Consider the following 21,840-nt stretch of genomic DNA (forward strand, 5'->3'; position numbering starts at 1 on the left):
TGTCTAGCTCTTGAGATGCAGAGGCAGAAAAGTCTCTGTGAATTCAAGGCCATCCTAGTCTACATAGTAAATTCCAGGACAGCCAGGACCCTATTATGAGACCCAGTCTCCACAGGGGGAGAAAAAAACGAGGTGGCTTTGCTGAGAATGGAGGATATTTGCATGAGATATTTTTGTATGAGATTACAAGTAAAAATGCAAACCTAATGAGGAAAAAAGAAATGAAAGTCATTTACTAGGAGCTGTGAAATCAAACCCCAATAAGACTTCTGATACTAGCTCACATGGGAATTTTGTCTACTTGGGATGGCAAGCACCAGGCCAAGCAGTCCTGTCATTAGTATGCAGTACTAACCTTGATGTTGAAGCTGGCAGGAGTAGCCAGAAGCAAATCTAGCTTAAGAAGTAAATGACTAAAATATTAATGGTGTTTGTCATTACACACTACAGGAAACATAGCTGTTGCACAAAGAAAAAAGACTTTCTGAGGATTTCACAAGGTGAAACTGTCTTCAGCACTTCAGAGATGAAGTTGTGGAAATGCATCTGAATAAGTGAGTAGGATGCAGTCTACTCAGTGCCCTGTAACTTGTGATTATATTGCTTTCCATGCAAGCTCTCTGTTGATCTGAATAAGTCAACCATTTTAAGATGGGAAGGTTATTCTGGATTACTGAGTGAGCAGAAGAAATCACAAGGGTCCTTAGAAGAGAGAAGATCAGAATCCAATTGGAAGAAACACTGTTGGGAGCATTTGCTAAGGAAAGCACATAGCCTCCAGGAGCAAGGAAACATCCTGAGCTTAGACTCTCCAAAGGACAAAAGCCCACTGACATCTAATTTTAGACCACTGGGTCTGACATGAAATCCCTGGTTTTACAGAAGCATAGAACAATACATTCATTTTCAACCATTCCATCTGGTCATTTGTTAAAGTAGCAATAGGAAGCTGGTAAGGAGGCAAAGATCACGAAAGAGCCTGAAAGCAGGCAGCATGAGAACATGAAGTTTTCAGAATCCCAAACATCCAGGGAAACGATTTTTCTTCAACACCACCACCACACTTGCTGTTGTGAATTTTTTTCACACCTAAAATGAATTCTCTTGAGCCCGGAGATGCAGTTTAGTGGTGACTCTTGTCTAGTATGAATGAGAACTTGGTTTAATCCCCAGTACTATGAAAGATTTATTCTGATGCATTCTTTGTTGGCTTGTGTACAAACCGGGAGCAACGCTTTACTTACATGTACTGGAATTATGGATCAAGTGTGATAGTGAACATGGAGTGCCTGTGTAAGTTCCCCAAACAGAGAAGCTCGCTAAACACTGATGTTTTGAGTTGGGGCCTTACTATGTATCCCAGGCAACCCTTATGTTTCAGGCTCATGGGTAGTGGGATTGTAGCCACCATGACTATTTTACATGTTGGTTCCTCATGCTTGCATGTTATTGCTTGACTATGAAATGTTTCACAGAGGTTTGAGTGTTGAATGTTTGGTTCACAGCTGGCATTTCTTCTTTGAAAGGCAGTAAAAACTTTGAGGGAGGTGAGGCCTGTTGGAAGCAGGTGTGTGGGAGGTGTTTTTGACAGTTGTTCCTGATCCGGGAGCCTTTTTCCCTCTCTGCTTCCTGTGTCCCATGAGTGAGTTCACGGTGCCAAGCAGCCAAGGAGTCAGCTGGTGGCGATCCACCTTCCTTCCCTTAAGCAGTCATGTTGGGCATTTCATCACTGAGTCTCAAAACGTAAGGAACACGTTTTGTTCCTACGGATCTTTAGGAATTAAAGTTCTGTTTAATACATACACAGGTGCACACACACAAATCGAAAAGACTGGAACCTTCATTTATCATAGAAATAGACAAGATGAAGTTAATTTCATTATTGGAAAACATTCAGCGATTTAAGGGTCAATCTAAAACTGGCACAGGAATAGGATGGAATTCACTTTTTTTCCTGATTTAATGGTTGCCAGGATTAATCAAGTCACAAATGTGAATAATTTCTTCCTTTTTCAACTGGAATTTTTAAGTGCTTATTCTTAGAAATTCTTTAATATTAATTTCATGCTAAGTGAATCATTATTAAATACTTATGAGGAGAACTATTTTTAAGCCATGTGCTCATTCGAAACTGTAACTTATTACTTTCTGCAGGCAATAAAAACGTGCTAAATTAGTTACAACACACCAGGATTGGGATGTATGCTCTAAATAAGAATGCATGCGTTTACTGACCTAAATAAAACCGGGCTAAAATTGGTTGCACGTTCTCCTAAAAGAGTGTACATGTCATTCATTGCTCAATGGGGGAAAACACAGATTTCTGTTTTCTGGAATCCTGTTAGAAATTCCACAAGGCTAGGGTTGTTCTTCTGATCTTCAGCCTCCACATGTATTCAGTAAGTAGAAGGTTACCTGTCTTTATAACTCAGGCCCCAATATCCCCACCAATTTTAAAATGCCATTTGCTGCTCTTGGCTGTTCTCATGTAACAACCCTGTACCCACTGATGGGCTCTGCAGGAAAAGCAACTATTCATTAGCTTGAAGATGGTTCCTTTCTCTAGACCAAGCTTAAGGCAGAGGACAAGAATTTTCTTTAACCACAGCAATCTGGCTTTATTACAGTGCTTCATCTTAGTCCTGTGGCAAGCCACAGGGACTTAAAATAATATTTATTTTGACAAAATAGAAACGTATTTTTCTTTATTGTTTAGCCAAAGCAGGTAGCTTCTGTGGTTACTAGCATCTAGGTACTGAAAAAAGCTAGAAGGTTGAGCTTTCCTTCCTCCAACATAGGAAGGGTTTGTTTGTTTGTTTGTTTGTTTGTTTTGTTTTTTTTTTTGTTTTTGTTTGTTTGTTTTTCCAAGACAGGGTTTCTCTGTGTAGCCCTGGCTGTCCTGGAACTCACTCTGTAGACCAGGCTGGCCTTGAACTCAGAAATCCGCCTGCCTCTGCCTCCCAAGTGCTGGGATCAAAGGCGTGCGCCACCACCGCCCGGCAGGAAGGGTTTTCTAAACGTCTCCTAAAAACAGATTCTGTGACCCTCTTGTGAGAAGAGGAAAGAAATGTTGCTTCCCCCATGGTTGGCTTTCATTTGACAGCCATTGGCTAGTTTACAAAGTTGGACTGGCCAGACTCCTAACACCCAGAGACACACAAATAGTTGTCTGATTCCAGGTAGCTTGTCATTGAAATCAGCTAGGGAAAGGCATGGTGGTTACAAGCATAAGGGAAATCCTGTGAACAACTAAGAACAGAAAACAATAGTATAGTTAACTTGGCCTAAAACTGGACTTAAAAGGCTGGAAAGATAGCACAGTAGTTAAGAGTACTGACAGTTCTTCCAGAGGACCAGGGTTCAATTCCTAGCACCTACATGAGAACTCATAACTGTCTGTGACTCCAGTTTCAGTAGATCTAACACCCTCTTACAGACATGCATGCAGACAAAACACCAATGCACATTTTTTTTAAAAAGCCAGGAGTGGTGGTACACACCTTTAATCCCAGCACTGGGGAGGCAGAAATAGGCTGATGTTTGTGAGTTTGAGGCCAGCTTGGTCTATGTAGTGAATTCTAGGACAGATCTACATAGTGAGACCCTGTCTCAGGAAAAAAAAAATGGACTTAAAATTAGAAAGTTGGGAATGTAAGCTACTCTATTTCTCACTCAGCAACATATCCTTTCACCTTCCTGTCTCTCATGTCAGTCAAATTTCTTTGCTACTTACATTGTTTTACTCTGTTATATAACTTGGGCATGTATAAGGACTTAAGGATTTCCAATTCTGCAAGAGTGGTTCTATTGGGCAAGCTATGGCCAGCTTTCCACACCATTCAAAGTGTGTGTGTGTGTGTGTGTGGTATAGACTCTCCCCTACTTGAGATGACATTCCTTGAGTAGCCCAGACTTTCCTCTAATCATATCTTTTTTTTCTGATAAAATCCACTGTGAACAGAAAAGGATCACATACCAATGTATGTAACATACCCGACCTACTCAACATTACAGTGCAGCAGCATAGCACCTGGGATAACCTCGGTTGTTTTCCCTTTGTGACTGTGTGGTTCCTAGTAACTGTGGCAAGAGTTTCTAGCATCACGAGAGAAAAGACTGCTGAGTGTCCCTTGCCTGGAAAAGATCAAAATTCAAAGTGGGTTCTACATGGGGCTTCCACTTTGAAATTATAGAGTCTGCTGATCATGTCTCTGTACCATTGCAAAGTTGAGACTCTGAGACCACAGCAGACAGAAGGCTATGTATGTCTATGTCCTTCTAAGTAGGCTCTTGCAACAGAGGCCAGGGAGTAGCATATGGGTGTATATGCAGGGAAAGGATTTCTCTTTTCCATCAACTTTTGCTCCTATAGCCCTCCCTTCCTTAATATCAGGAGTCTCTTTCTCTCTGGACATCGATCTCACCTTCATTACTAGCTATACTCATCTCTTGAAACTTTTTTTTCCACATAAACTGCTCATAAGGTTTTCTTCTCTAATTCATTTCCCCAGTCAAAATGTTTTAGTGGAAATAACATGGTTAACACTGCACATAAGTCTCTTGGATCACAGGGGCCTTGCTGCCATTTTCTTCTCATCTAGCGTGGGAGTGGGCAGGCACAAAACAAGCAATAAAAGGACAACTGGCCTGGTTTTGAAGCTTGGTTCTGACACCTTCGAGAAAGCACAGCTCTGTGCATCTGCTTCTCTATCTGTGAAGCAGAGGCAGCACCTTCCACGTATGGTCAATGTGAGGCTTAAAGGAACGGACACAAGGTGAGAGATCTACCCAGCATTGGGACTTAAACATACAGGATACATTTGAGGTACCAAAGACAAAACTATTAAACAGACAAGATACACAAAAGCTGTGAGCCAGGCAGCAGGCAGGTGTCCAGTCTCATGTGGGAGGAAGGTGCTGTAACTCACTGTGCAAGGGTCTTACTGCCACTCTGTTTACAATGTGGGATCCAAGACTGATGTTCTTATGCATTTGTTAAATCTGAAGGAAGGTTTGACAAAGGCAGCAGTTTTGCAGCCTTTCAGTTGCTAGTTTTTCATTTTCTCTCTCGAATGTAAGAATGTAGAAGCTTCTAACATACTTCAACCAAAACTATTTTCAGAGGGACCCAAAACTTGTAGTTTTTTTTCTATTATTCAAAAATAAGATTTGTACTGAATTATTTGTTTCTCAGAAAACTCACTGGATATATTACAACGTGGCCATCTCATTACTGCCAAAAATTAGTGAAGACAGCTCTATACATATAGATGCTACATAGAAGGAACACCTATGAAACCCCATGAATTTAAATGTGCACCTTTACACTGTATATGCTTCCCACTTAGTCTAAATTAGGCATAAACATAGTGTCTTACATGTTGAACTTAAATAGCCTGGTAATTCTTTATTAGCCACTAATTTGATATTAAAACACTACCTTTTTTTGCAAATATATAAAAAATTCTGAGTACCAAAATGGTTACTTTTGCTCTAAAAGACAAGAAACAAACCTGGTTCCACATTGTTTTTGCTGGTAAATACAAAGACTAACAAAAAAATCTTAAAAATTTGTCACTGTATGGCTTTTTCAGGGCTAAGGTATCATTCACACTTGTCTCACAAAACATGCTGTTCTTGATTAGACTAAAATGACTATTAAAAAAGCACAAGCCTTAGGGAAGTTAAAAAAAAAGCTGACCCCGTGATTCCATAAAGTAGAGCGTGTTAATTTTGAATCAGGTTCCCCTGGTGTCTCCCTTTAAGTTTTTGTTGTTGTTATTTTATATGTATGGATGGTAAGCATTACTCATGTTTGTGCAGTGTAGTGCCCATGGAGGCCAGAAGAGGGCATCAGATCCCTTGGACAGGGGTTACCAATAGTTGTGAACTGCCTGCTATGTGGATGCTGTGACTCAGACTCAAGTTCCCTGGAAGAGCAGCCAGTGCTCTTAATCACTGAGACATCTCTTACACCTCTCCCTTAATTACAACAACAAAGACAATGACGACAACGACAACAACAAACCTTGTTATAAAGCAATATATTCATTTTGGATTTTATGAGCTTTATAACCTTGGTAGCACTTGCTTTATGAACTGGGTTCAATGGTAAGATGGATATGCCTTCAGAATATTGACGTAACAGTAACCCATGCATGGGGAGCAGCTTCTTGCTTTTTTTTTCTTCCTTGAGTCATGCTCTTCATGTGGAAGATTCTCTTACTCAGACTGGATCTTTACCAATTTTGATGGAACCCATAGTCTTTCTTATGCAAAACCTCTTCGTCAATTTAACAAATTCCCTGAGTTCCATTCCGATGTTTAAACATCTTTAAAGTATACAGTGATCTAATTCAGCAGTTGTCTTTCTACAGTCCAATGCCTTTCAGCTAATCTTATTCTTCTCTTTTAAATTCAATCTTGCTTACAATAAACAGAAAGATCTTGGATTAAAGGTGTGTCCCAGGGATCAACCACACAACTAGAGATAGGTCTTTCCAGTATACAATCTCGGGATTCAAGTGTGATCAAATATCCTGCAACAGAGTATTTAAATAAGAGCTATTTATTACAAGAACATATTCTTCCTTACTCAAAGTTGTGGTCTTATGATTACAACGGATGGTTCTCAGGCACTAATTAAAAAAAAAAAAAATCTAAAAGTTTAAGGTTTTTCTGACTCTTCCCCAATTCAAATATCGGTAAATAAACATGCAGATCTAAATTTGAAAATAATTTTTTAAAAAGGGCTGGCAAGTTGGCTCAACAGGTAATTAAAAAAAAAAAAAAAAAAAAAAAAGCTTCTGCCACTAAACCTGAAGACAAGAAAAGAAGTGATTCCAACAAACTGACCTCTATGTTCACCTGACATCCACCCAAATGTAATGTTAAAAATTCATGAATAAAAGATAAGCCGTGTCTCTTTTGACAAGAATGGAAGTTCCCACTTCCATTGCATGCTTAAATGCAACTGTCAACCGATTTGAACCTGATCTAAGCAGTGCATGGACCCGACTAGGGATTAGAGCGATCACTAACCACAGACAAAACTCCTGTTGCGGTTGGGCCCAGTAGGCTGAACCGTAAGTGGAGTTTGACCCATCTGGTAACTCCTTTCTCTCAAGAACTATGTTTCAGGGGTCTCTCTTCTATGATGCCGTCACCCGGAGGGGACAGCCATGGCCCGCAGTCGCTCACTTCCTCCCGGAGAGCCAAAGGCTTGTCCCATCATGCTGCGGGAGCGCGCTCGGTCCCAGAGTGCACTGCGCGTGCGTGCGCGCGCGCGCAGCTCCACTCCCTTGCGACCGCGGGAAAATTCCAAACACGTCAAAACAAAAAAGTTCCGTGAGGCCGTGCCAAGTTTTCAAGCCGCAGAAGCCGGGCGGTGGCTTCTTTTCCGCCGCGGCCCAGTCTGCTGAGGCAGTTCTGGGTGAGGACCACCCGGTAAGACCGTCGCTTCCTGCTAGGGCAGGGAAGACTCGCGAGAACGTGCGCCGAGTCTCAACGTGGGCGAGCCGCGCTCCCGCGGCGCGCTGGGTCAGAGGCTGGAAGGTGAGAAGCCACGGTGGGCGGGTGCGAGCCGCGGGAGGGCAGGGCGGGAGATGGGGCTTTAGCCCGGCAGGAGGCGGGGCCTGGCGAGAGGCGGGGCTAGAGCCAGGTGGGAGGTGAGGCCGACAGTGAGGGGTGTGGCTAACCGGGGAATTGAACCCGGCTTGGCAGTGGCCGAACGACGCGGTGGGTGTGACCATATGGAAACCGTTCTCGGCGGGAGCCCGGTCGACTTAGAGGGGCCTCTCCACAAGGGTGAGGAGCCGAAGAGGGGCGGAGCCATCGCAGAGGAGCCCGGCGGGGCGGGGCCGACAGTGAGAGGTGGGGTCTAAGGCCCAAGGTGAAGCCTAGCGAGCGTGGCTCGGGTTGATGGTAGAGGAGTCTGTTACTTACCCTTCGTCCCCATTTATTTTTATTTTTATTGTGTTTTACATTTCCTCTCCCTCTGGGTTCAACGCAGCTGCAGGTACTTTCGGGAGGACAAGGGCAAATGGGCTGATTGCTCGCCATCCGTTAGAGCTGCTGGGCCCAGGGTCCCAAGAACTCCCTCCCACAGCTGCTTGAGTGACAGGCCCAGAGGCGCATTCAAGGCCTGAGAGCGTTTAAGAGCGCAATGTACTTGCTGTCTTGCTGCAACAATTTTTATGTGCTTGGTCTTGGAGGGGGTGCTGGACGAAAATCTCGGAACAGGCTAAGGATGTTCAAGACCTTTGTGTGCCTGGACTTTTCCTTTAGTCTGAGATGTCAGACTAAAATCCCATCACTCATTTAATTAATCTAGGCGGGTGTGAATGACATGAGATACCTATTTGTGGATGGCCCTTTAGGGTGGTTCCAAATGGCAGATTTAACGCTTACAAACGAACAACTGGCTGTTGTGTGTGTGTGTGTGTGTATGTGTATGGAGAGGCCAGAGGTGGTGTCAGGAGTGCCCGATCCTTCCCTCCTTAATCCTACCCCTCCTCTCCTTACGCCCATTATATTCGGCCTGGAGTTCACCTGATTTTGCAAGCCCTGGGGTTATGCCTTTCTCTGCCTCCTCATTGCTGAGATCACAAATGTGGGCTACACCCTTAAAACCTTAAACACACACACACACACACACACACACACACACACAGAGAGCAACAAACATATGGGGATAGAACTCGTTCTCATGCTTGTGTGGCAAGCACCTTATCAACTGAGCTAGCTCCCCAGCCTGTTCAGTGTTACTTTGTCTGGGTGGTCATGGCAGGTATGTTGTTGCCCATGTGAAGCTTTATGCACCTTTTAAATGAATGGGGTTCTTAACTGCTTCCATATTTCTGCAAATACTTCCAGTAAGAATTACACAAATCTTGTATTTATAAAATCAACTACAGGGAGGCCAACTTGGCCAGTAGGTTGGATTTTCTAGGCCACAGAGAGGCCCCAAGGAATCTCATACTAGTGATAAAACCATAATAGGAGTGGTAGAGCCTCAGATCAGGCTGAAATACTCCTTAAAAATCTTAGTGTACTTTATGATATGTATATTCTCTGGTGGTGTTTATAGTTTCCGATTAGCTACCTTCTTAATATCAAAGACTTCTTTTAGGTGACAAATGAATTAATTTACAATGATTTACTAAAAATCTGAATTTATTGGAAAAGAGAATACAAAGATTCACAGATTCAGGTAACAGTACAGCGCTTGAATGTCCTGCTGCTCCATCACTTCCAAAGTTTCATTATGTAGCTCTGTCTGCTCTGGAACACAATATGTAGACCAGGCTGGTCTTGAACTCAGAGATCCACCTGCCTCCCAAGTGCTGGAATTAAAGGCATGTGCCACTATGCCTGATTTGAGTGCTTTATTTTTTTGCTAACTATCAAACAGCATTATTATTATTGTTGTTTGGACTTAGTTTGAAAAAGGCTTTGCAAGATTATCTGGGCATTTTTGTTAGGCTTTTCTCGTCTCTGTTCCTTATCCTGAAATAATTTCAGGAGTGTATTAGGTTTCTGTTGCTATAACAAAATGCCTGAGGTGGGATACTTTAAAGAATAGTTTATTTAGTTCATAATTCTAGAGAGTCAAGAGTGCAAAGCATTTGCATGGCTCTGGTCAGAGTCTCCAGGTTACATATATCACACTGTGGTAGATGGAATACTGTCAGGAGCATGTGCAAGAAGAAAGGTAGCACTGAGAGACAGTAAACAAGATGGATGTAGGTGTTAGAGTCTCACGATCATACAGTAACTAAATATGTAAATTTCTCTTCTTAGGTCCAACTCATCCACTCCTTTTGGGATGCAAGTTCTTCTTGTCCCCTAGCTTGAGCAGTCTGTAATAGGCCTTGATCATGCCTTTCTGAGCCCTTTCTGTTGTTACAAGAAAGACTCCTTGTACAAATCACTCTTCTTGAGATGAGTCTTCCTGTATATGTCAGGCCTGTGTCTTGGGAGAACTAGGACTTCAGACATGTCCCATTGCCCTTAGCTTTTGGAAATTGCCATTGAAGAGCTACATTCACCATTTATAAGCTATGAGATGAATTTGGAATTGTTCAGTGATGGCCACAACTCAGATTCAAAATTCTTTGCGTTACTTTAATGGTTTTAGACTCACAAATCTGTGGCCAATCCTGGCTCCACTCAGTCTTAGACGACCATTGCTTTGTTTTCTTATTCTACAGATTAACCTTTTCTAGACATTTTACATTCATATAATGTGAAATAGGTATTGTGTCTGGCTTTTCCCCCCTAACACAATGATTTTGAATTCACCCATGTAGTGGCATGTATCAGTAGTTTAGTCCTGTTTATTGCTGACTAGTATATTCCATGTTTGGATTTCCAAACATGTTTCCAAACATTGGATGTTTAGGTTGAGTTTATTTTAGTTATTAAGAATAATAGTTTTGTGTGTGTGTGTGTGTGTGTGTGTTTTGCAGGGCTATGTAGTAAATTTAATTGTGTGGCCATTTATGTTCCCAACAGCAATGTGTGAGGGTCTTGATTTATGCTCATCAACACTGTTCTTAGCGACACCTACCTTAGTGTTTTTCTTACATTTACACATGCCTTTTAGCATCAGCTTGAAGCACTGCTATGATGGCTTTTGACAGACATTATGTTAAACAAACTTACAAATCTCTGGGAGAATTGTAATTTCAACATGATTGTTCCTAGCTTATCGTTTGTTTAGAATCTTTTTTTTCAGTGTTCTTAGTAAGTTTTAGTATATGGGATTTGCCCTTTTAGTCACATTTATATTGAAGATTATTAATTTTTTTGAGACAGGGTCACATGTGTCCTAAGCTAGCCTCATACCTACTATGTAGGAATGATGCCTTCAGCTCTTTAGTCTTCTGCCTAGCTCCTGAGTGCCAGAATTACAGGTATGTTCTCACACTTTCCATTTTTTTTTTTTATACTTTACACTCTTACAAACATAATTGCTTTAAAATTTTTATTATTTAATTGCTTGATACCACTATATACAAATGTATGTTGATCTTGTGTCCTGGAACCTTGCTGATATTGTTTACTTTCAATGGGTTTTAATGCTTTGTGAGTTCACAAGAAAATATATATATATATATGGCATCATCTACTCTGTGAATATGGTTTTATGCATATTTTTCAACTGATGCTTTCTGTTCCCTTCAGTATGAGAGAGGAGGCAATAGGCTTCATGTCTCCCAGAGCTCTTTTGGGGTTGCTGGTGGCTTGCTTATAGCTAGGCTGTTGTGGGTTCTTAGGACAGGTGAGACCTTCTACCTGTTTGAGGCATTAACTGTTTGTTGCCTTGGTTGTCTTTTGACAAGTGCTAGATGTGTTACAGAAATGGCTGACAGGATGACTGCCTTGTGCACCATGGGCTGATTTGGAGTGCAGTATTGTCTCAGGTGATCCAAGCATGTTCCCTAATTTTTTTTTTTCTGAATTTGTGAAGGATTCATGTTATTTACTTGACAAACCTTTAAAAAAGGTTTGATAGAATTTCCACAACACATCATCTTGGTCTAGATTTTTCTCTGTGTAGAAATTTCAACTACTCATTTTCTGAAGCCTCCTCCTCCTCTTCTTCTTCCTCCTCCTCCTCCTCTTCTTCCTCTTCCTCCTCTACCTCCTCCTCCTCCTCTACCTTCTCCTCACTTTCTTCCTCCTCCTCTTCTTCCTCTTCCTCCTCCTCTTCCTCCTCTTCCTCTTCCTCCTCCTCCTCTACCTTCTCCTCACTTTCTTCCTCCTCTTCTTCTTCCTCCTCCTCTTCCTCATCCTCCTCTTCCTCCTCCTCCTCTACCTTCTCCTCACTTTCTTCCTCCTCTTCCTCCTCTTCCTCCTCTTCCTCCTCCTCTACCTCCTCCTCACTTTCCTCCTCCTCCTCCTCCTTTCCTCCTCCTCCTCTTCTTCCTCCTCCTCCTCCTCTTCCTCCTCCTCCTCTTCCTCCTCCTCACTTTCCTCTTCCTCCTCCTCTTCCTCCTCCTCACTTTCCTCTTCCTCCTCCTTTACCTCCTCCTCACTTTCCTCCTCCTCCTCCTCCTCACTTTCCTCCTCCTCCTCCTCCTCTTCTTCCTCCTCCTCCTTTTCCTCCTCCTCCTCCTCCTCTTTCTCCTCCTCTACCTTCTCCTCACTTTCTTCCTCCTCCTCCTCCTTTCCTCCTTATCGTCTGCTACTGTATTGCGCTCCTTTAGGAGTGGTGGGATTTTCTGGTTGGTCCTTATCCTTTGATTGTTCTTATCTTCTCCTCCCCATCTCTACTTCTCCAGGCTCTTCCATTTCTTAACAGTAACAGATATTCCTTCCTTGCGAGTCTTGTGATTCAGGTTTTCAGTAGATAAGGATTAGAGGGGTGAAGAGAGGGGACATAAATATACTACTGTCTGATTATCTTATCTAGAATGAAAGGATAAAGAACCCATTTCCTTTATCATTCCTTTTAGAGGGTAGAAGCTCCCTGGTCTCTGATAGTAAAGCTTTCATGTGCTGGCCCTTCTGGCGGATGACTGAGTTTGTGACTGAGCTGGAGGACCAGTTCCTGGAGAAGGTGCAGGATAAACGGAGCAGCAGGGTCGCCTGCAGTGACCATGTGCAGAAGGGAGAGGGGCACTGTGTTTACATTCTCTGTGCCCTTCCATTTGAAGAAAGGTTAAGATGGGGTCCTGGAAGGCAGTTAGATGTGGGCAGTCTCTCAGCTTGGTTAACTTTTACTAAAGGGTGCTTGTAAGTAGGAGAGTGTTATATGTTAGCTGTTACCTGTCCGTGTGGCATGCGTCACACAGAATTTCTTGAAATAGTGTGTTCTCTTTGGAAATAGTCCTAGTTAAAATAAAAAATCTCAAGTTTTATTATTGTTCACTACAATTTTTAGGGATTTCAGAAACTGGTTATTCTTTGATCTTGGTTCTGCACACTGGTACAGGAAGACTCTTACTGTTAAGTGCAGTTAAAAGTAGGAAAGACAGTATGTGCCTGCACCATTAGACTTAAGCTGTATTTTTTTTTTTTTTTTTTTTTGCCTGTCAACATTTGAATAAAAAAAATTACTTTAGGGACACGACTGCAATTCAGAACCATACACACTAGTAGTTTTAATACCCCAAACCCAAAATAATTACTGAGTTGTACAGTATTTGAAGCTCTAATTGTCATGTGCACTGGAGTAGGCTTCTGGCTTGTGTCACGTGGAAGGATGAGTCTGCACTTCAGTTTGTGAGTTGCTTGACTGCACAGATGATTGATATCCATCCAAATCTGCTAAATAAGAGGAGACTGGAAGGAGAATGACAGTGTCTGATTTCACTGATTTGTATTTATTTTGGATGACAATAGCTTTCTTGAGTATAGCAGACTAAACCAGGAAGTTACATCGGAAAGCAGAAGGGATGGGCATACCTCTGCTGCCTACCACAGATCTGATAATGTGTCTCAGTAGAACCAGGCCAGTTTTCTGGGTAAAGACTTAGCTCCTTACATAACCATTGTCATAACCAACTACCTCTCCCCTATTTCTTCACTTAAATGTCTACAGACCAACTAGACCCTCTAGCCTTCTCACATTCTTGTCTTTGGTTTGATCCTGCTCACATTTCTCAGTTACCTCATCCCATCACATGGCTTTAGTTACCTTGCTATGATGGTGATTTTCAGAACCTTGGTTAGGTTTATTTTCTAACCTGTGTATCCATATAGGGCACAACTTAATTGGATTTCATTTGGATTCCACACTGTCTTGCATTTACCATATCTCAAGATATCTTTTTGTACAAGTAAGTCAAGTAAGTTTCTGCCTATGTTTCCTCTGTAAGCACCTGGTTTCTTCATCAGGAACCTAAGCACCATCCTTAACTTCACTCTCTTCTGAAATTTTGGTCAACCTAAACGTCAAATATTGTATATTCCACCTCTTAGGCACAGCCAGTTTTAACTTGTGTTGGGATTATGGTCCTGTATGGTCATCACAAAATGAAAATGTGATTGTAAGTTGAAAATGTATTCAGTACAATGCGTTTAATGCCTTCTGGGACAGCATAATCAAATGGTACAGCAGCACATTGGAATATGAGTTGTCTCTCTGACAGCATGGTTGACTGGGGGCTCTTGCTCTCTTCTGTGCTCAGATTAACAAGGATCATGTTTGTATAGCTAGCCTGAGAAAAGATTAGCCCTTGGAAAGCAGAGGCAGGAGAATCAGGAGTTCAAGGTCATACATGAGACCCTGTATAAAAAACCAAACCAAAAGATTGGGTTGGCTCTGTGGAGTCTTTTGTGGTTACATATGAAATTTATGATTGTTTATTTTTTATGTTTCTTTGAAAAATGTCCATGTAATTTTGATAAAGAATTGTACTGAAACTGCAGATTGCCTTGGGTAGAATGGACATTTTAATAGTGTCTTGACTAATGACTAAAATGGATTATTATTATTATTAAACTTTAATTTTTTTAAGATTTATTTGTTTATTATGTTATATGAGTTCACTGTAGCTGTCTTCAGACACACCAGAAGAGAGCATCAGATCCCATTACAGATAGTTGCAAGACACCATATGGTTGCTGGGAATTTACTCAGGACCTCTGGAAGAGCAGTCAGTGCTCTTAACCACTGAGCCATCTCTCCAGCCCATCATGTAACTTTTTCAATGTCCGTCATTAACATTGAACCATATTCAGTATAACATGGATCTTTTCACATCCTAAGTTAAATTCATTTAAAGTATTGTTTTCTCAGCTATTGTAAATGAAAATTTAGAAGCTCTTTTGATTAGTTCTTATTCATGTATAGACATACAGCTGGTTTGGTTGTTGGTGTCATGCCTTGCAACTTTACAGAATTAGTTCTCTGTGCTTAGGAGGCTTTTGGGAGTCCATTTTCTCTGTATAGAGATATGCCATCTGCAAGTAGAGGCATCTTTCCTTCTCCTGACTTGTGTGCCTTTGTTTTCTTTGTCTCCTCAACTTGTTGAATACAGGTGTTGAGACTGGGAATCTTTGTCTTGTTCCTGGTCTTAGAGGAAAGCTTTTATCTCTTTGAGTTGGGTATAATGCTCACTGTGACCCTGTCAAGCATGGCCTTCCTTGTGTCAATGTTCAGTCCTTCTGAACACTGGCTCACAACCTAATCTGTCCAGTTTTCATTATGAAAAGATGCTGAATTTGCTAAGTTGCCTTTTCTACATCCATCAATATTATCACATGTGTTTTGTCTTTCAACCTTGATATGATGATGAGATGCTTTCATAGATTTGAGGATATTGAATCCAGGATTCATTTAATAAACCATTCTTAAATTATAGTCCCTTTATGCAGCACTGAATACTAGCATTAATTAATTAATTAAAATGTAGGAGTGCTCTGTCTACATGTACATCTACATGCCAGAAGAGGGCATCAGATCCCTTATAGACAGTTGTGAGCCACCATGTGGTTGGTAGGAATTGAACTCAGGACCTCTGGAATAGCAACCAGTGTTTTTAACCAATGAGCCATCTCTTCAGCCCTACTAGTATATATTTTTTAAAGATTTGTTTTTGTTTGTATGAATGTTTGCTTGCATGTGTGTCCATCTACCATGTATGTATATGCAGTGTCTGTGGAGGCCAGAAGAGGGTGTTGGATCCCCGGGAGATGGAATTACAGTTGTAAGTCACCATATGTGTAGAGTCTCAAGTCTCGTTTATTGTGTCTCTCTCTCTTTTATTGTCTCTCTCATTGTCTCCCATATTCTCTCTATTCTCTCTCTCTTTGAAGGGAAACCTAGGGTATTTATAGGCTTTTGCCACATGCCTTGTAGGCGTGTGGATATCACGTGCCTTGCAGGTGTGGATATGACATAAGCCTTACAGGCATGTATGGCATCTATAGTGTGGATAGCACGTGCACCGTGCACCTGGCAGGCTTGGAAACCACATGCGCCTTACAGGCATGTATGGCGTGGATAGCACGTGGATAGCACGTGAACCGCATGTGCCTTGCATCTGGGGGCAGTAAACAGCAAAACAAAATATGTGGGATATCAGAGTATGTTTCAGCTGTTGTAGGCTGTTGAAAAACAAGTCTCATGTCAGGGTATATGGCTCAAGATGGCTGCAAAGCTGATAGCCGCTTTCTGCTACAAGTCGGCTCCCAACAGGTCCCCCTTTTAAAATTTTTTTTCAAAAGGGAAGGCTGGGAAAACTTACAGAAACCATGCCTGCCTTAGGTCAGAACAAAGAACCCAGCCTCACTTAAGATGGTGAGGCCTCCCAGAGTTAGGGGCAAGGGTCTTGAAGTGTTCTCTTACCCGTCATTGACTATCCAGCTTATCGAGTAAGTTAGGGGTTAATCCTCGTCAGTCTTGATGACAGAGGTTTCAGAGTCCCCTGCTTCCAGCCTGTAATATTGGACCTGTATGGGTTTCATTTGAATAGCATCTATCTGTTGTCGTATAAAAGCCATCAGTTTGTTGAACAGCATGAACCTGAGAGACAAGAGACTTAATGTCTACATAGTTGGTATAAAAGTAACACTCTTTAAGGCAACACACAAGTTCCCCTGTTGGAGAAGTAAAAGGTCTAAGCCTTGTACCCATACATTTTGAATAGAAGAAATTATACCAATGAAATCTTTGAATTTGCATCAGCTTAGTAACAATTATACAGATTAAGACAGCCTAATATTAACCACCTCAGTCCCCAAGTCCAGGGAATTGGGGCGCCGACTCTTCATTAACTTCTTCAAGCTGAATATGGGCGTTGAGATATTAGAAGAGGGATGAGGGGAAGGGTAAATTGATAAGCCTCTGATGTCTGTCTTAACTGTATCCAGCTGGAAGTCCAGGGCATCAGTGAACATGCAGGTGATAAGAAGATTCATTCACCAAAGCTGTGTATTCTGTAATATACAAATCTCAAAAACAAATTTTAGTATCAAGATAATTATTTTGTTTGTTTCTCTGGAATCTAGTGTTCTGGAGGCCTACCTCTGTCATGTCTGATCTATATAATTCTGGAAGACATAACTACTACCTTAATGACTTCATCAGAAAACTCATAGAAAAACCTTTTTTCCCAAATCAGCCTTTCTTTAAGCCAGTAACCAGAAAAACCTTTACATTGACCTTTTATCCAGAGGAAAAATATAACTATATAACTCAGAATCACACCCATTTCGAAAGTTACATCAGTTAACATCATTCTGCTCAGCTCTCTGCCTAAAGCAACCTTCTATTTACCTATTTATCTGTTTGGCTCTCTTGACTCAGAGCAGCCTGCAATTTACTCCTTTCATCTTTAAAGTGTTTTTCATCTGTTTTTACTCACTTATTTCTTGCCCCATTTTCGTTACTATAACCTTAATTTACTCCTTGTATCTTTAAAACCTTTTTCATCTGTTTCTGCTTGCTTATTTCTTGCCCCATTTTCGTTACTATGACCTACTGGTCTCCCTACAATCACCTTTGTTTCACCTCTGAATTCAGCCAGCTCTGTCAGTCAACAGGTTCTCCAGCGCAGGAGTGAGGATGACTGCTTCCAATTCTCGTGGTGTCCTTCATTGTATCCCGCTTACTGGAGCTCCACGTCAGACGCCAAACTGTAACGGCCGAGTTGCCCCACATTGGGCGCCAAACTGTAATGGCCTGCTCTGTTCCGCAGGTCCGGGTCCAGCGATAGAGAGTGTGGGGCAAGCGACACGAAGAATGGAGACAAGACAGAAGGTCTGATCAAGTCTCAAGTCTCAAGTCTTGTTTATTGTGTCTCTCTCTCTTTTATTGTCTCTCTCATTGTCTCCTGTATTTTCTCTATTGTCTCTCTCTTTGAAGGGAAATCTGGGGTATTTATAGGCTTTTGCCACGTGCCTTGTAGGTGCGTGGATATCACGTGCCTTGCAGGTGTTGATATGATGTTAGCCTTACAGGTGTGGATACCACATGCACCTTATAGGCATGTATGGCATGGATAGCATGTGGATAGCACGTGAACCGCATGCACCTTGCAGCTGGGGACAGTAAACAGCAAAACAAAATATGTGGGATATCAGAGTGTGTTTCAGCTGTTGTAGGCTGTTGAAAAACAAGTCTCATGTCAGGGTATATGGCTCAAGATGGCTACAAAGCTGATAGCCACTTTCTGCTACAAGTTGGCTCCCAACACATGGGTGCCAGGAACTGAATCCAGATCTTCTGCAAGAACAACCAGTGCTTTTAATCTGTGAGCTGTATCTCTACCTCTGTTGACTAGTATTTGAGAATTTCTGTATTTCTAAGCTTATCCTAAATATCTGCCTGTAATTTTCTTTTCTTCAAGTGTTCTTGTCGTGCTTTGGTATCAGACAATTCTGGTCTTTGGAAATGAGTTTGGAATTGTTCCTTCCGCTTCACATTTTTTGGAATATTGTGAGGAGGATTGATGTTAATTCTTCTTTAAACATTTGACATTTTCTAGGAAGGCCTTCTGGTACAGGGAAACTTTTGCTTACTGATTCAGTCTCTTTACTTTTATTAGTTTGCTTAGATTTCTGTTTGTTTTTTTCTCGTGATTCAGTCTTAAAGATTGAGTTTCTAGGGGTTAATTTATTTCCTGAGACTATCCAATTTGTGGGTTATAACTTTTCACAGTAGTTTCTTACAATCCAGTGTGTATATCACTGATTATAATTTTTCATAATTTCATTTGAGGCCACCTCTGTTTTTCACATTAAAGGTAAAGTTTTTCAGTTTTTTATTTTTCCTTCTTTTGTCTTTTTTAAAAAAATATAATGCATTTTGTGCATATGTATCCTTACTCTTTGTGATTGTTCACCTTCCACTCTGTCCTGTACTCACTCTCCTTTTCTTGCTGTTCATGTTAAAACAGACATTTTTTTCTGCTTGATGTCACAAAAATCTCACTACCCTCTCTTGTTCCCTTCCCTCTTCTTTTAAAGCCGTTGTGTACCCCTGTCATATGCCCCTTTCAGCTTTCGTTTTGGCTGCCTAAGGAGCTCCCTTAATGTTTTAGGGACCTTGACTCAGGCCAAACTGGGGTTTGTGGCTTCAATACAGAAAAAAATTTCAGGAGTAGCCGGTATAAAGCAGAGCTGGGTTTTTACAAAGGATGTTCTAATATAGACCATAAGCAGAAGGGTTAGGAGAAAGGAACTCAGAAGGGTGCACTCATGTGTGAGTGTGGGCTCACCAAGGGAGAGTAGTCATCAAACACCTTAGCACTAGCTATATGTACCAGCCACATACACCAACCATATCATTTAGATGGCTTTCAAATAACATTCAGAAAGTTGCTAAGAACTTTTTTTTTCCTTTCCTGTCTCCTCTGCTAAGTGGGATTTCAGGATAGCTTTGGAGATGCCTTGGATGGACTAGAAACTGATATGGCCAAACCAGGTTGTATTAGGGCTGCACAGAGGGATAGGACAGGTCCTTTCCCTGTAAATGGCATTTCTGGGGAGATGCCTAGAGAGTTACAGGTTTAAGCTAGAAAGGGAGAAGGCCTTAAGCAGTGGCTAAGCTGCTCTGGTATTCTTGCTTCTCTGCTGGCAGAGTTGCCAACCAGATTCTTAGGTGAGGTGCTGCTTTCATGACACCTAGTTTTCCTGCTTTTGTCTACTGGCTTGCTTATCAGCTGGAAAAAATTATGTTAATACCATTTGACAGTGCCTAATAAATACACACCAAATCCAGTATGTTTAGTATTAAATATTTTGAATTTTTATGTGATAAGGAGAACAGAAAAACTTTTTTATTTAGAAGAAAATACAAAAGAAATTATATTCTATGCAGCTCCTGTCTAGCATATGCTTGGCTTTTTATTGAAGACAGAAAGGAAAAAATTTGTCATTTAACTCCTCAAAATGAAGTTTGAATGACTTCATTTCTTGGAAGGTGGTCTGGTGGAAGTGTTCATGCCCAGATGACTTTTTTTTTTTTTTTTTTTCGAGACAGGGTTTCTTTGTATAGCCCTGGCTGTCCTGGAACTCACTCTGTAGACCAGGCTGGCCTCGAACTCAGAAATCCGCCTGCCTCTGCCTCCCAAGTGCTGGGATTAAAGGCGTGCGCCACCATCGCCCGGCCCCAGATGACATTTTTTTAATTGTGGAGTTGCTGTGGAGTGTGAGTGAACTCTGCAGGTAGGAACAAGAGACAGAGAGACATTGGCCTCTGACAGGCGGAGAGACCCACTGGAGTCTCAAAATGAGATTGTTGTGTGGGATGGAGAGAGATGGGGAGATGTGTGGGGTGGAGAGATGGGAGATGTGTGGGGTGGAGAGATGGGAGATGTGTGGGATGGAGAGATGGGAGATGTGTGGGATGGAGAGATGGGAGATGTGTGGGATGGAGAGATGGGGAGATGTGTGGGATGGAGAGATGGGAGATGTGTGGGGTGGAGAGATGGGAGATGTGTGGGATGGAGAGATGGGAGATATGTGGGGTGGAGAGATGGGGAGATGTGTGGGATAGAGAGATGGGAGATGTGTGGGATGGAGAGATGGGAGATGTGTGGGATGGAGAGATGGGGAGATGTGTGGGATGGAGACATGGGAGATGTGTGGGGTGGAGAGATGGGGAGATGTGTGGGATGGAGAGATGGGGAGATGTGTGGGGTGGAGACATGGGAGATGTGTGGGGTGGAGAGATGGGGAGATGTGTGGGGTGGAGAGAGATGGGAGATGTGTGGGGTGGAGATGTGTGGGATGGAGAGATGGGAGACGTGTGGGGTGGAAAGATGGGGAGATGTGTGGGGTGGAGAGATGGGAGATGTGTGGGATGGAGAGATGGGAGATGTGTGGGATGGAGAGATGGGAGATGTGTGGGATGGAGAGATGGGAGATGTGTGGGATGGAGAGATGGGAGATGTGTGGGATGGAGAGATGGGGAGATGTGTGAGATGGAGAGATGGGAGATGTGTGGGATGGAGAGATGGGAGATGTGTGGGGTGGAGAGATGGGGAGATGTGTGGGATGGAGAGATGGGGAGATGTGTGGGGTGGAGAGATGGGGAGATATGTGGGGTGGAGAGATGGGAGATGTGTGGGATGGAGAGATGGGAGATGTGTGGGATGGAGAGATGGGAGATGTGTGGGATGGAGAGATGGGAGATGTGTGGGATGGAGAGATGGGGAGATGTGTGGGGTGGAGACATGGGAGATGTGTGGGGTGGAGAGATGGGGAGATGTGTGGAGAGAGATGCGAGATGTGTGGGGTGGAGAGAGATGGGAGATGTGTGGGATGGAGACATGGGAGATGTGTGGGGTGGAGAGATGGGGAGATGTGTGGGGTGGAGAGAGATGGGAGATGTGTGGGGTGGAGAGAGATGGGAGATGTGTGGATGGAGAGATGGGAGATGTGTGGGGTGGAGAGATGGGGAGATGTGTGGGGTGGAGAGAGATGGGAGATGTGTGGGGTGGAGACATGGGAGATGTGTGGGGTGGAGAGATGGGGAGATGTGTGGAGAGAGATGCGAGATGTGTGGGGTGGAGAGAGATGGGAGATGTGTGGGATGGAGACATGGGAGATGTGTGGGGTGGAGAGATGGGGAGATGTGTGGGGTGGAGAGAGATGCGAGATGTGTGGGGTGGAGAGAGATGGGAGATGTGTGGATGGAGAGATGGGAGATGTGTGGGGTGGAGAGATGGGGAGATGTGTGGGGTGGAGAGAGATGGGAGATGTGTGGGGTGGAGAGATGGGAGATGTGTGGGATGGAGAGATGGGAGATGTGTGGGATGGAGACATGGGAGATGTGTGGGTGGAGAGATGGGGAGATGTGTGGGATGGAGAGATGGGGAGATGTGTGGGGTGGAGACATGGGAGATGTGTGGGGTGGAGAGATGGGGAGATGTGTGGGGTGGA

General features: G+C 42.7%; 1 protein-coding gene and 1 long non-coding RNA gene across 12 annotated transcripts in view; one reads left to right on the forward strand and one right to left on the reverse strand.

Moving 5' to 3' along the window:
* Window positions 1–6,027: 6,027 nt before the first annotated feature.
* Window positions 6,028–7,284, reverse strand: LOC143443230 (uncharacterized). Its single transcript, XR_013112001.1, has 2 exons — window positions 7,042–7,284; window positions 6,028–6,539 (listed from the first exon to the last, which is right to left on the reverse strand). It is a non-coding gene; the product is annotated as an uncharacterized LOC143443230 (long non-coding RNA).
* Window positions 7,285–7,313: 29 nt separating this feature from the next.
* Fancc (FA complementation group C) overlaps window positions 7,314–21,840 on the forward strand; it is a 124,240-nt gene continuing 109,713 nt past the window's right edge. For 3 of the 11 annotated variants that reach the window (XM_076938860.1, XM_034510996.2, XM_034510993.2), the window contains exon 1: window positions 7,417–7,554. The gene's annotated coding sequence lies outside the window, so the exon portion shown is untranslated. Of the gene's footprint in view, window positions 7,555–7,590; window positions 7,873–17,633; window positions 17,714–21,840 lie in introns of those variants that run through there. The other 8 variants (XM_076938863.1, XM_076938871.1, XM_076938874.1 and 5 more) reach the window with 8 other exon arrangements.

This window comes from Arvicanthis niloticus, chromosome 8, assembly GCF_011762505.2.
Source record: "Arvicanthis niloticus isolate mArvNil1 chromosome 8, mArvNil1.pat.X, whole genome shotgun sequence".
NCBI classification, from domain to species: Eukaryota; Metazoa; Chordata; class Mammalia; order Rodentia; family Muridae; genus Arvicanthis; species Arvicanthis niloticus.